Here is a 12365-nt window from a genome sequence, read left to right on the forward strand (position 1 = left end):
GTTGTTGTGATCAATCAATTCAAGATCTCAACAACAACAAAGCGCAAAGCAAAAATGCTATTTGTTATTGTGAACTGTTAGATTTTCCGTTGTAAAAATGTGCGTTTTGTTGCTGTTGTGAATCAGCCTCTTTCTCTTTCGTTCCCAAAAAAATATGATGGAAAAAAATTGCAAAAACAACTACATACCGGTTTTCTGTGTGCACTGCTTTTTATTTTTAGTTCTTGTTTAGCAGTTGAAACAGAAACGTGCTACTGTATGTTATGTTCCTAATAAAAATAATATTTATAATGTAAATGTATTATAGATGTAATATTTAAACTACATTTTTACGAAACCCGAAATAAATTGTTTGTTTCTTAAATAAATATGTGTTTTTTTTTTTTTTTTTCATTTTTAAGTGGTGTGACGATTTTTTCGATATTTCTTCCGAATTCTGAACGATTTCTTTCAGAAAATCGGAACTTTCTCCCGAATTCTGAGCGTTTTTTTTTTCAGAAAATCGGAATTTTATTCCGAATTTTCTTTCGAATTCTGACCGATTTCTTTCAGAAAATCTGAATATTCCGCCGAATTTCCAGACGAATTCTGCCCGATTTCTTTCAGAAATTCGGAGTTGTCCTCCGAATCTTTTCCGAAAATCTAATTTTTTCTCCTATTTTTTCAAGAATTTTCACCGAATTCGGACCGAATTCGTCCAGAAAATCTAATATTTTTTCAGATTTTTTTCAGAAAATCTTTCCGAATTCGGTGACCACGTCCATACAACTTTCGTACCGAAATCGGAAGGAATTCGGAATCAGAATCGGACATTTTTTCAGAGATTCTGACAGAAATCGGACCGAATTCGGCAAAAATTGTTTACTGGGTATAGAAGTGGCTACATATAACCATATAACAGTTGTTTTTTTTTCTCAATTCGTGAAAACGATTGTGTGTGAGTGTGCGATAGAAATTAGAAAGAAAATAAGCAAAAAGATAGCAGAGATGGCAAGTAAAAATAAAATAAAAATAAGAATTGAAATGTATAGGAAAAACCTCAATTGAGGCAATGATAAGTTGCATATATTCATACATATACATATATATATATGCATTCATGTAACTCAAATGGGTAGTAGGTACATAGATTTGCATGTGTGTTTGTAGCCATGTATCAATCATATGGAAAGGCAACACATATTACATCAAGATAAGTCTATTTGTTTTTGTTGTTGTTATTTTATCACAGCTGATTTGTGATGCCATAATAGAGAAAGAGAGAGGGATGGAGGATGTGGATCAGGGCAAGGCAGAGAGCCTCAAAAATTTTTTGTGATTGTATGTGTTTTGAAATAACAAAATATTGCAACTGTTTTTTTGCCTCTCTTTGCACAGTGAGAAATATTTTGTTGGCTTTTTTTGATTTTTATATTTCGGGTTTCATAGCAAATTAAACTTTTCAACTCATTAAAAAAACGCTGTTATATTAAAACTATTAAATAAACTATAAATTATTTTGTAAGAGAATAGATAACACGAATGATGCAAAAAATATTTAATTAAAAAAAAAATATTTTCATAAAGTTTTATCAAATTATGGAAATGAAAATTATTAAAATAATGATAATAATATGAGTAATAACAATTTGTGTGGAGAACTAAATGATATATAGAACCTTTCTTATTCACTATCGAAATGAAACTGAAAATACTTCTTTGTGTGACCAAATCAAAACCCAAATTAGTCCATGGCCATCTTTGTCACACCTGTTTCAGAAATAAAAATTAAATATTCAAAAGTGTTGAAAAGTGCATTTGATTTGAACCAAATATTGCAAAGCCAATAAAAAATTCAATTAAAGAAGAAAAATCTTTAAAGCTCCCTGAAAATGTGTAGTATGTTACATTTATGTACACAATTATTTCTTACGGTGCATTCATAAAAATATCCGACAGCACATTCCTCGTCGACTGCTCGAACAATACTAAATATTCTCCCAAAACCATTTTGACAGAAAACTCAAAACAAGTTATTTTTTACAATTGTGTTGGTGAACACACAGACATCCCAAGGGATACTCTTTGCCTAGCCCTGATGTGGATAGAACAATAAAAAAACTAACAGGAACTGACTCTCAATACAAATAAAATGGGTCAAATATGATTTTGTTTTGTCACTTACATGCTGCTGCGCTGCCAAGTTATTGCTGCCCCCTTTTGTAATTGCTGTCTCCGTTTGACGATGATGACGTTTGAGGTCACTCCACTCGCTCACACACAATTCACTCTCACCTCGTAAGCAATGTCCCAATGTTCATGTTATTTACTCTCACTCACGAATACAAAACACCAAATAAAAAGAAAACAAATTGATTCGTTTTTATGCTTTTCTTTCTTTGTTTTTTTGTTTTTTTTGGGAGGGGAAGAATTTATGTTTTCTTTCACTTTATCTTCTTCAATAGCTTTTGCTAGCTGCTGCTTCTGGTTATGACAATTTTGTTGTTGTTGTAATCAATTTACATTCGCTTGGATTTTTCCACACTCTTTTTTTCATAACATCATTTCACGATTTTTCATCTCTCCCTCTCTCTCTCTATCTCAACTGTGTGTAAGGGGAAGAGAGCGTCCTCTTGTTTTGCTGGGGAATAGAGTGGCATGGAGATGGAAGGGGGAAGAATACAGTGCACTCACTCTGTTGTGAAACCCGATGAGTGTTGTAATGGAACTTTAGGTTTTTTTATTTAAATAATTTTTATTAGCCCGTGAAACAAATGTCGTTGATGTTGTTGTTGTTGTTACAGCGTCAATCCCACAACCTTCTGCGTTTTGTTGTTGGCGATGAAATTGTTTATGATTGATTTTTCTCGTAGTTGTTGCTTTTGCAGTGTTGTAATGATGAAAAGGAAACTCGTGGATTTCTGTTTTCGACACAACCATTGGAATTGTTCCAATTGCCGTTGTTGTTGCCGCATCACTCATTTACTAAACGAAAAACAAAATTGGTTTTGATTTATTTGATTGCAGCAGGCTGGCTATGCAGCAAACTGCTGCAGCATGCTCTAGCCTGATGGGCAATTTGTAGGTATTGTTTTTTTTTTTTTTGATTATTATCTACTATAGTTATGATTTTTTTTGTTTCAATTTTTTTTTACACAAATCAAATTGCGCTGTAGACCAAAGCTAACGAAACAAAACGGAAGAAGAAAGAAAAAAATTGCAATTGTAATAGCATGTTTCCATTGAAAACCGAACAACGTTGTTCGCTCTCAGAATTAGGTACACGAACTAACCCGTTCATACGGCACGATTCGTAATTCATAGTAAAATAATTCATTTTTTCAAAAATTTTGTTTGTTGATTTTAATGGGAATTTATACTAAAATACATTAAATTCTCACTAATATGAGTAGAAGAAATTATTGTTTTTCTCCCAAAGATTTATTATATCATTAATTTTATAATTTTCATTCACGTTTTCAACGTTTTGTGTAAATGTTGACATTTTTAACATATTTTTGTATTTTTCTGTTTTTTAATTCTGCTGAAGAGACACTTGTCAAACATTTTTTCTGCCGATACAAACATTTTGAAAATATTGCTTCTTTTGTTTCCAGTTTTCTGTGGAAATTTCAACTCGTGGACAAAATGCGTACCTCGGATGAGAAAGAAAACAAAATTTACTTTCGTTTGAATGTACATACGCTATTCAACATTGTAGTTTTCATTCATAATTTTCAGTCTTCCCAAAAATTATCAAAATTTCATAAAATTTTTCTATTTTCAATTTTTAAATGTCATAATTTATTTTTTCGATAAATGCTCTCATTTGTTAGGGATGGGACACATTTTTTCGTTGTTCTGAGAGTGATTTGATTCGCTCAGGAAATTTTGTGTGAAGAATTAAGTAGTTTTTTCATAGTTAGGGGTCAAACAACGAATAGAGAGCGAATCAAGTGCAGTGGAAACGCCACATAATTTTTTTTTCATTACAATTTCTTTGTTGTTGTTAATTATGGCCTCAAGGTGCAATGCAATCGATTGTTGGTTGAGAAAGGGGAGGAGTGGGTAACGGGCGGAAGCAAGCAGTTGTGGATTATCGAAGGTGAAATTGCAGCAATGCCATACATGTGCAATCGCTTTCCTAATGCAACGAGGTTCGGTATGCAAGGTTAGGAAGAGTGGTTTGGACGAGGTAGGTCAAGGTTAGCTTTTAATTTCGAAACTTTGAAAATAACATTAATTAAGTGGAAATCGGCCGGAAACTGTGGCTAAGCCCTTTAAAATCTTGATGGAAAATCACACAAATTTAGTATTGTTCTTGTTGCAACCTGAAAACTCCTATAAGATCATTTTTTCTGCGATTTTGAAAAATTTACTCTCTCCCTCCGATAAAACAGATCCAGTTTTGGGAATAGTTTAATAATACAGGCCCATATTCTAAAATGCTGATGGGTCAACCTGTATTATTCAATTCTCCATTCATTGTTATTTCTCACTCTCGCATACACTTAATTTTCTCTCACAATAATATCTAAATGTCTGAGATGAACACATGACACTCACAAATCAATTAAGGCACATGGCAACACATCAAACTGAGGAAAATGCAAACGCAAATATTTTTAATTAAAATTAAAAATACTGAAAAAAATGGAACAATTGAAAAAGCTGTAAGAGTCGGAATACATAAATTGCCAAATTCGTTCCAAATGTGGAGTGTATTCAAAGATCGGACCGGTCGAACTTAAGCTGGGAATACATAAAGCGCTTATTTGGCTGGCTTGACTTCTGTCATAAGCCATTACAATATGCAAATGCGAAATTTGAAAAAAAAATCCGATGAATTATGTCGCTACAATAATCAAAATACCGAAAAAAGGGTGGTACCATTATATGGGGACTATACGAACACGTGGACCTGCACAGACAATTTTCTGTTACAGGCTATAGTATCCATTACGAACTTCAAATACACAAATTTGAAACATTTACGGTGAATAATGTCGATAAAATCATCAAAATACCGAATATAGGGAGGTACCATTATATGGGGGCTATACGAAGACGTGGACCTGCACAGACAATTTTCTGTCTTAGGCTGTAATACCCATTACGAACTTCAAATGCCAAATTTGAAACAATTCCGGTGAGTAATGTAGCTAAACTCATTAAAATACTGAATATCGGGAGGTACCGTAATATGGGGGCTATAAGAAGACGTGGAGCTGAACAGACAATTTTCTGTCATGGGCTGTAGTATCCATTACGAACTTTAAATACCAAATTTGAAACATTTCCGGTGAATAATGTCGCTTAAATCACCAAAATAACAATGGCTCGTGAGCTGAACATATCGCAATATTCCATTCGGCAAATATTGAAAAATGATCTCGGAGTAAAGCCATTGAAATTCCAAAAAGTACATGAACTTATACCGCAACAGAAAGAAAATAAACTCAAAAGAGCCATTTGAGGGCCATAATTCGTCCCAAGTTGACCAGTTCGAACAGATCTAAATTTATTCTAAAATTTGATGCTATTTCCTTTATTCAATAAAATTTAAAAAAAAAATGCAAAAGTTATGTCATTTGACTTTGTTGTTTTTGCAGTTTTTTTATCTCACCCTGTTCATATTTCAATACAAAAATATATTTTCCAGTTCATTTTCTCATTCTTTGTAAGCCTGCATAAATTAATTTCATTCTATATGTTTTTGTAATTACTTTCTATTTTAACGAACGAAAATATTTTAAATTATTTATTTTTATTTTTTTTCATTTATATTTACATATGTATTTGTAATGTATTTATTTCCCATTTATTAAGACCATACTTTATTTTGTTGTAATCATTTCCAAATGAATAGATGTAAAAGAAAATGTATATTTCGGAAAACTAGGTTTTCAGGACATGAGTATAAAAAAATCGCATCTTTGCTGAACTAGATGTGTTGCCTTTATTATGCTGACAAAATCCTTTCGACAGATTGACCTTGTCCTGAATTTATGTGCCTAATAACAGTAACAAGGTTGGTAAAATGTAGAACACAAAACTAACCTTGACCTTAAAAAGAAAACTAAAAGGCCTTGAACTAGTTCTCCATGTCAAGGAGAAAATCAATGGAAGATTTTAATAAGCAAACATACAAATCAAATGTAGATTTTTTCACTTTTTAGGTCACCTACTTTGCCAATATGGGACATTTTTTGAATTTCAATTTTTAAGGTTTTAGAATAGTTAACACTAAACAATTATTGTTTAATTCTAGTATAAACGAAATATAAGCAAAGCTAATCGTTGTTTCCTGTTGTCAGTGGAAAAACGTTGCAAGTGCCAGAAAAACAGACAAAGTTGGCATCACTCTTCTTGACACAGGTTATGAGAGCATGGGTTGTTTTCCTTTTGTTATTTTTTGCTCCCAAGAGTAGAACAGCTGATTGAGAGTGGCACAACAAAAACAAACACACAGGCAAACACAACGAATAGATTGGGGCGGTGGGGGTTGGTTGTGGTTGTAATGTTGGTGGTATTAACTGTGCGTTACGTTCGGCACTAACTGCAGGTTTTATTATTTAGAATGTAAATATTTAGGGATTTTAGAGGTATTTCATAAAATTAAATGACCCATTTTTAAATTCTAAATGGAATTTTAAGAGAAAATAAAAAATAAAAGAAAACTAGAAGAAATCAAATCAAAATAATTAAAAAGGAATTGGTCTAATTGAAATTGAATTGTTATTCATTAAAATAAAAACCTATTTTTTTTATTAAGGATATGTTTTTTATTTCTTTCAATTAATGTATTAATTTTTATTTAATTCTTATACCTATATGTTAATTGCATTCACAGTGAGAGATGAAAAAACTGCAAATCAACTTCAGACTGCTGTGATTTCTAAGTCACTCGTCCGAAAGCTGTTAGAATTATTCCAGTGACAGCTCATTATATTGTTTACAAGCGTACAACAGCATTTTGGTGAGAATTTTCCAGAAAAGAAGTTATTTGTGATGGAATTCAAGCGTGGTAGTGTGATTTCTTTATATTTGGCTGAAAAGCTACAAGTGGCTATCGTTAGAGCACTCCAGGATTTAAATATGAATATATCTTTTGTGTCTCGTACCATCGTCTGTTACCGTGATACTGGTAGCGTAGCCCGAAGTCAAGGACGTGGACGGAAGAAAATAGCAACTTCAGCAGAAATGGTTCGAAAATGGTAAAGAAGCGACTTTATTGAAACCAGCGTCGCAGTGCAGAACTTGGACATTGCCATTCGGCAAATATTAAAAAATAAGCTCGGGGTAAAGCCATTTAAATTCAAAAAAGTGCAAGAACTTTCGCCGCAAAAAAAAAGAGCTAAAGAGTTGCTTCGCTTGGCCGAAATTGGTGAACTGTCGAATTTGGTTTTCTCCGATGAGAAAACATTTGTTGTCCAGCATTTGGTAAACAAACAAAATGATAGTGTTTACTTGCCAAAGAGGTCAGCTGAAAATATGCACCTTTGATTGGCCACCAGAACTTAAGTGATGGTGTGGGCCATGGTAATGGTGTGAGCCTTCATAACAGCCGATGGCCGCTCTCCGCTCGTATTAATCGACCGTGGCATCAAAATAAATGGCGAATATTATCGCGAACATATTCTGAAGGGTGTATTAAAGCCTTGGCCACACAAACATTTTGGCCGCAGTCCTTGGAAATTCTAACAGCACTCAGCACCGTTGCACTTCTCGCACGCGCCACCCAAGAATGGTTACAAAATGAGGTTCCTTGCTTCATTTCCAGCGCACAATTGCCACCAAAATCTCCGGATACCAATCCGTTGGACTATTGTGTCTGGATTATTTTGGAAAGCAAGGTTGTCACTAGGTGTTACGGTTGGCCATTGGCCGTTTGGAAGCCATAATTCGTGCCAAAGGTGTCCAATTCGAACAAATCTAAACTTATTCTAAAATTTGATGCTATTTCCGACATTTTTTGCTTTCATTGAATAACATTTTTAGAAAAAAAAAAATGTAAAAATTATGGCGTTTGACTTTGGTGCAGTTTTTTTTTTATCTCACCCTATAGTTATTACTCAATAATAACAATAACAATAATGTGACCACTTTCATAAGCTTTCAAATGATACCATTGTCCATATCAGTTTAGTAGATCCGGGTCTTTGATCCGGACTTTCGTGTCGAACTACCAACTACATTTAGAACAAATTTAAAAAAAAAGCTGAGAGTTTTTAAAAGAGTTTGCCTAGTCAAGCCCTGACATCAATTTGGCTGACCCCTATAATGGGCCCTTTTTCGACTTTTTGGGGGTTTTATAAAAAAATCCGGGTCCAAAAAAATCAATCATTTGACTATAACTTCCGAACCGTTTACAATCGTGTCACCACTTGTTGAATAGGTATTTTCATAAGCTTTCAAAGCTAACTAGTGTAGTGGGTCTGGAACCCGGACTTTCGGGTCAAAAATCTGGGATCCCGGGTCCGTCCCCCAAGAAAAAAATTGTTTCCCGGGATCAGTGTAAAAATACCTCCCACTAAAAAATTTTTTGAAAAAAATTGAAGACTTTTTACTATACTAGAGTTAAGCCCTAGATATTTTCTGGAACCGAGCATTAATTGCTAACCACACTTTACACAATCTCTAACACTTAAACTTTTTATTTATTTATTTATAAATCATAAACATATGATCTTCGCCTTCACAAGACAAAACTCAAAAATTCAAATTTTTGTTTAATTTTCCTATTGTTAACATTAATTGATAAAAACAATCAGAAAATTTCAAACTTTTTAATTTCAAAGCCATCCCCTTTTTTTAAAAATTTTTCCCCATCATTTTCAATTACAAACTAATTTCTGATGAATTCAGGAAAAAGTAATCCACACTTCCTTATTAACAGACTTAGAGGTTTTTCTTCCATCTTTTCGTTTTTGCATTTTTCTTTTAGATTGAAGTTCTGCACACAGAAAAAAACACCATCACTTTTTGTATTATTTTCTTTTATTTTTCATTTGATTTACTTTTATTTTCTCTCTCGCGCTCGCTCGCTCTCTTCGTTGTGTGTGTATTTTTTGTTATTGTATTCATATCATTTGTTGTTTAGCATCTGGCACGAGCTTTTATGTGTTGTTGCTGTTTGTTGTTGGTGGTGGTGGTGGTATTACTGGTTAAAGTTATACAAACCAAAATAATTGTTGACTTGGGCAAAGCTGATGAGGCCCAAGGAGGAGGGTGTGGGGCGGGGAGGGGGAGTGGTGAAGAGCAAGAAGAACCTAACACACTGAACTGCCAGGCAGTCAGTCAGCCAGCCAGTTAAGCACCAAACCAACAAAACAAGCGAGCAAGCAACAACGACTACGAGACTACGACGACAACGAATGTAGAAACAGCTACAACAACAACTCTTCCTTCCAACTCAACTGCAATTTTGTTGTTGTATTTCTTTGTGTAGTTTAGCTGCTGCTATTTAATCACTACTCCAAACTTGCACACTTGTATATAAATAAAGTAAATACCTACATAGATATATATACACACAATGTATGTGCGGACGACGACAACGGCGACCGAGCGACCAACCTACCCAGAGAACCAACCAGTCTGCCAGCCAGCCAGCCAACCAGACAGACGGACGAACAAACAAAGAAATCCAACATCTAAAACTCAATATTGTCTGATTGCACATTTACTCCTTGCTTCCGTGGCCCTTCCTTGGCAAAAAAACAGTTTTTTTTTTTTTGTATTTTTATTTTATTTTTTTTTGTAGTCGTCAACACTATTCAACACACATTTGTATGTACCTACATACATATGTACATACATTCATCCATCCAACCATACGTCCGCACAATGATAAACAACATACTTTGCAATATCAAAAATAAAATTTTTATGCTTTTGCTTTATTTTCACTTCCTTCACAAAAAGTCCTTTGCCCCGACACGCACACACACGCACACGACAAACAAGACTTTCTTCCTTTTATTTATTTGTTGTTAAACCGTTTTGATATTGTTCTCAGATTTCCCGTTTCGAAAGAAAGGTCTTCTTTTCTTTTGCTTGGGTAGATATTTGTTTAATTATAGCTAGGTATATTTTCTTTTTTTTTTTGTAATTCTCTTTTATTCTTTGCCTTGGCTGTGTTTATTTTTATATATTTTTTGTTTGATTTCTTTTTTTGGGGAACTTTTTTCCACTTGGCTTTTTCTACTTTCAAATTGAGACGAGATGTTAACACTCACGTTGTTCGCAAACGACTGACAGTGTCGAAAAATTACACTCAACACAAAAACCAGAGCCAATCCAACTGCGCAGTCAACGAATAATAACACGAAGCCAGCACAACGGAGATAAAAGCAGCAGCAGAGCGAAACAGCGAGCAAGCGACCATCGACGACAACGTCATCAACCAATTGCTTGAAACACACAAACAAAAAGCAGAGAGTTGACTGCAGTCAACAAGACCCGTTGTGCATAGCCATAACAGAAAATAACCAAACAAAAAAACCAAAACACTCTAAAGAAAACATAAAAGGAGACACAACGGCACAGAGAGATACCGTGTATCAAATGATCAGTGTTGGTAACTATTCAAGGGGGAAAATCGCGCAATTGGGTAAATTATTAAAAACTCTAAAAAAAACAGAAATAAATGAAAACGGGGTACAACGAAATCAAGGTAGGGCACATTGTTTCTAATTTATTTATTTTCTGGGCTTAAAACAAAAGCAGACACAACGGCACAGATAGATACCGTGTATCAGATGTTCAGTGTTGGCAACTTTTCAAGGGGAGAAATCGCGCAATTGGAAAAACTATTAAAAATAATCAGAAATAAATAAAAACGGAGTAAGCATGGTACAATGAAGAGAAGGTAGGTCAACTTTGAAAAAATTGAAAGTATAGAGGTCTACCTGTTTGGCTTGTAATGTCAGAATTAGTATCAAAACAATAAAAAATCAAACACATCAAACCGCGATAACTGAATGAAAGGTCAACACTTCTTTTCAAAATCATGTACTATATATCTCTAAGGGATTATTTCGCCACAAAAACTCTAGATTTTGTTGATGCATACGTTGAAAAAAACATTTTGAAAACAACCGAATTTGAAGTTTTCTGAACAATTTTTTGTTATTGAAAAGAAAACACATACATAAACAAATAAAGATGACATATTAAGCCAAGAAAATAAAAAAAAATAAAATCATATGGTATCATAGCCCTACCTTGATATCATTGTACCATGGGAGTAAGCACATTTGCCGCCGTGAATGTTATATATTTTATTATCATGCCGATACACAATAATTTGAGTTCTAGAACATTAAATATTTAGAAACAAGTTTTATTCATATGCGGTCTGTTCCAGAATCTGCAAGAATATATTAGTTTTGCCTTTTTTTGATGTCATGAAGGGAAAATCGGTTATCGCAGTAAACAGTTTTACATTCTTGCTGTCCTGGAACAGAACAAAAATTTTTTAGATATAAAAATAATGGCCAACTCATTTATTCATTACTTTCATAACATGACACAACCAAAATGGTTGCGTAACTTTGAATGCAATGAGAAAAATGCAACTCTGTATAGCATATAACAATTGTCTTTTTTGTACCCTCCACCATTATATGGAGGGTATACTAAGTTTATCATTCCATTTGTAACTCATCGAAAAAAAGTTCATATCCCACCAAGTATCTATATTCTTAATCAGCATAAAATTCTGTGTTGATATAGCGATATCCGTTCGTTCGTATACCTGTCTGTCCGTTTGGGGAAGTCACTATAGCAGTTTCATAAAGTTTTACTCATATGTATTTTATGACTTTTGGTATTGAAAATTGTTAGGTCCACGTTTTAATTTAGCTCCCATATAAGTGTCCCGCCAGATTTAAGTTTTTTCTTGTTTTAGTCACAAATTTAACCCGGGTTTGCTGTAACATGCCAGTTTGTATTCCCATTATGTACGACACATGCTTTCATAGAAAAGGCTATATAGGTCCAAATTTTTGTATAGTTCCCATATAACTGTACATCCAAATATTCGGTATTCTGATTTTTTTAGCCTCAATTTCTAGCGGAATATGATAAAATCAGTATTTGAAGCTTGTAACGCTTGTAACCTACTGTAGTAGAACATTGTGTAATTATTTCTTCCGATATTTGGTATTTTAAGGATTTTAGCGATTTTTTTTTATCTGAAACCTGGGATTTGGAGTTCGTAATAGGCGCCGCCTTCTTTGGCAGATTATTGACTACAGAGGTCCAATTTTCGTATGTGCCCAGTATAGCTGTACCTCCAAAATATTCATAAAATTGTTTGAATAATTTTACTTGGAGTTCGAATGGCAGAAAATTGTTCTTATAGGTCCACATCTTTCGTG

At 33.8% G+C, this 12365-nt stretch overlaps 1 protein-coding gene across 9 annotated transcripts in view; it reads right to left on the reverse strand.

Moving 5' to 3' along the window:
* Positions 1–12365, reverse strand: part of LOC101892996 (protein Atossa) — a 127651-nt gene that overhangs the window by 30289 nt on the left and 84997 nt on the right. Inside the window, exons 1-2 of one of the 9 annotated variants that reach the window (XM_011296305.3) lie at positions 9788–10399; positions 2165–2964 (exon numbers count right to left, since the gene is read on the reverse strand). The exons of 1 other annotated variant lie outside the window; for it this stretch is intronic. The gene's annotated coding sequence lies outside the window, so the exon portion shown is untranslated. Of the gene's footprint in view, positions 1–2164; positions 2965–9498; positions 9712–9779; positions 10400–12365 lie in introns of those variants that run through there. 7 more of the 9 variants (XM_011296303.3, XM_020038763.2, XM_005175962.4 and 4 more) reach the window with 7 other exon arrangements.

The sequence above is a fragment of the Musca domestica genome, unplaced genomic scaffold, assembly GCF_030504385.1.
Source record: "Musca domestica strain aabys unplaced genomic scaffold, Musca_domestica.polishedcontigs.V.1.1 48, whole genome shotgun sequence".
In the NCBI taxonomy this organism is placed as follows: Eukaryota; Metazoa; Arthropoda; class Insecta; order Diptera; family Muscidae; genus Musca; species Musca domestica.